We start from the raw sequence: 2,750 nt of genomic DNA on the forward strand, positions 1-2,750 counted from the left end.
TGGGTGGAGGGGGGGGGGGTGGGGTGGTAACCCAGAGAAGTCCGAGTTTAAAACACTTAATTTCCTGCATCCTGGGGATTTTTCCTGCAACAATTTGTACCTTTTCTGTACATATATATATCCATAATATAATATTATAATATACACCACAATATGACATTGCGGGCAAAAGAATACACATTAAATCAACATGTAACATGTTTAAAACACGACGCTTGTCTGCGGGATAAAAATAGCAGAGGATGGTTTCGATCCATCGACCTCTGGGTTATGGGCCCAGCACGCTTCCGCTGCGCCACTCTGCTGCGCGGCAGAACTGAGCCGCTCAAAGGACCAATTAAAGACGGTATGAGGATGTTCCGACGTAGGTTTGATTATGGATGCTAATAAAATGTTTTTTGTCGTATTTTTTCTTGTAAAGTTTTTTGTAAATATTTTCGGAGTTTTTGTCTTTTCTCTCGAGTATTATTTTCGACTTCTATGTCGCCTTTTTAAAGTAATTTCTGGCAATTTCTTTCATCGTCACCTATTTTTTTAAAGGATTTTTGGACAGCCTTCGAATGGAGCGGGTGGTACTGACTGGGTACTGGACCAAGGCTGAGTCCTTAACGCTGAGGCACGGGTTCGAGTCCCGCATGGGTCCGGGTGCGACATCGAAGCCACCCCGGGCCCCTTGCTGCATGTCGTCCTCTCTCTAAGTCCTGTTGTTCTGTCTCTCTCGAAGCTATCGCTATCCAAAGAAGAAGGAACTGATGTGTATACATGATATTTGAATATGTAAATAAATGTCTTGGTATCAAAACTATTTGTTTACACCTTTTATTTATCCAGGTGAGTCGATTGAGAACAACAAATTTGTAACGACAACGTAGTGCGAACATTATTTTCTAAGTTTTTGTCGCCCTTTTAAAGTGATTTTCGGCATTTTCTTTCGAGTACTTGTTGCCTTTTTCAAGATTTTTTGGACCCAGACTACGAGAACCCCGCGTGGTTCTGACTGGTTAGCTGTTTCAGGGATGAGTCTTTAACTCTCTTTTTTTTTTTTTTTTACCCATTTTTGACATTTTAAACACATTACTTTTGCTTTTATTTCACCACCTTACTACCTCTAGCTTTACACTACTCTAATCCATGGTCAATAACCCTCATTTATGTAGAATTATACCTAATATTTATTTATGAATTATGAATTATTTTGACTAATATTTCAGATCAGAGGAACGTATGTTGACTTTGGTCTGATGCTGATTTGAAACGTTTTCAATTTACACTCGAAATTGAATGAAAGCGATTGCATTTGCAAAGAGCGTTGCATGAAATCCATCCTTTTTGTGGTAAAAGGGGTCAGATTTGACCCGAGGACAACAGGAGGGTAAACGCAGAGACACAGGTCCGGATCCCGTATGGGTCCGGGTGCGACTTCGAATCCACCCCGGGCGTCGGTCCCGTCTCTCTCGCAGCTATCAGTATCCAAAGCGGAGGGAATTGATATGTATATCCATGATATATGACTATGTGGTGCTGACTGGGTGTGTCTATCAAGGCTGAGTCTTCAACGCAGCGACACGGCATCGAATCCATCATGGGGTCCGGGTGTGAGTTCGGATCCACCCCGGGCACCTTGCTGCATGTCATCCTGTCGTCCCTGTCCCTCTCGAAGCTACCACTATCCACAGAAGAAGGAACTGATATGCAAACATGATATTTGAATATTTAAATAATGGCTCAGTATCAAAACGCACCTTTGTACATGTATTAATCCTCACCCAGATTTTATCCTGCCGGTCCGGGGATCGAACCGGCGACCTCCGGGTCTCCAAGGCCACCATCAAACGGACGTATAGAGCAGGGGTCTTCAACGTTTTCCAGGCCAAGGACCCCCAAACTGATGGCGAGATGGAGCGGGGACCCCCTTATTATATATATTGTGTGCATTGATGACTGAAAGACATCTTCTGCCTCCATTTATCTGTTTACTACAGTGTGTTGAATTCATGTTAATGTGGATTTAAAGACATTTCAATTGGTGGAAAAAATTGCAGGGGGGGGGGGGAATATAAAAAAAAGTCTAATCAACCAAAACTTTCGCGACCCCCATGCAGTACCTCCGCGGACCCCCTAGGGGTCGCGGACCCCCAGTTGAAGACCCCTGGTATAGAGGATTTAAGTGACCCTACACGTGAAGAGGGGCTCCCTGCTCCGTCTCTCTCTGTTAAGGTTGAAGATCTCTGGTTTTCGGGGAAAGATGAGACACCTCGCTGCTTTTCACAATTTATTAACAAAATGATAAAATAAATAAATACAAATTGATCAAATGCTCCTAATATCAACTCCTCCCCCATGTTCCCTACAGTATTTTCCTAAAACACTGCATACAAAGAATTCATCACAGAAGAGGCTCAATACAGAGAGGTAAGAATCCAGAAACCAGACCAGTCACAATGTCAGGCCAACAGAAGACACATCTGGAACACAAGTCAAAAAAATAAACACATTCCTTTCCAAAATCATTATGAAAAAATACAAACAATTATACAAATATTCAGATTGTGTAAGTACCAATTTACACATTATTCAGCACGCCAGGTGAACTTTTTCTTTATTCGTATCGCTACAATGCATCTCACCGAATGGAAGATTAAAAAAAGACTTCTGGTATATTTTTTTTTTAACTCCTCTTTTTTTTTTGCACTCGACACACACACACACACACACACACACACGCACACACACACACACACTCGACACAC

At 42.3% G+C, this 2,750-nt stretch overlaps 1 non-coding gene across 1 annotated transcript; it reads right to left on the reverse strand.

The window, feature by feature from the left end:
- Positions 1–233: 233 nt before the first annotated feature.
- Positions 234–305, reverse strand: trnam-cau. The gene has a single exon. It is a non-coding gene; the product is annotated as a tRNA-Met (tRNA).
- Between the last annotated feature and the right edge of the window lie 2,445 nt (positions 306–2,750).

Source organism: Etheostoma cragini, chromosome 8 (genome assembly GCF_013103735.1).
Source record: "Etheostoma cragini isolate CJK2018 chromosome 8, CSU_Ecrag_1.0, whole genome shotgun sequence".
Classification (NCBI taxonomy): Eukaryota; Metazoa; Chordata; class Actinopteri; order Perciformes; family Percidae; genus Etheostoma; species Etheostoma cragini.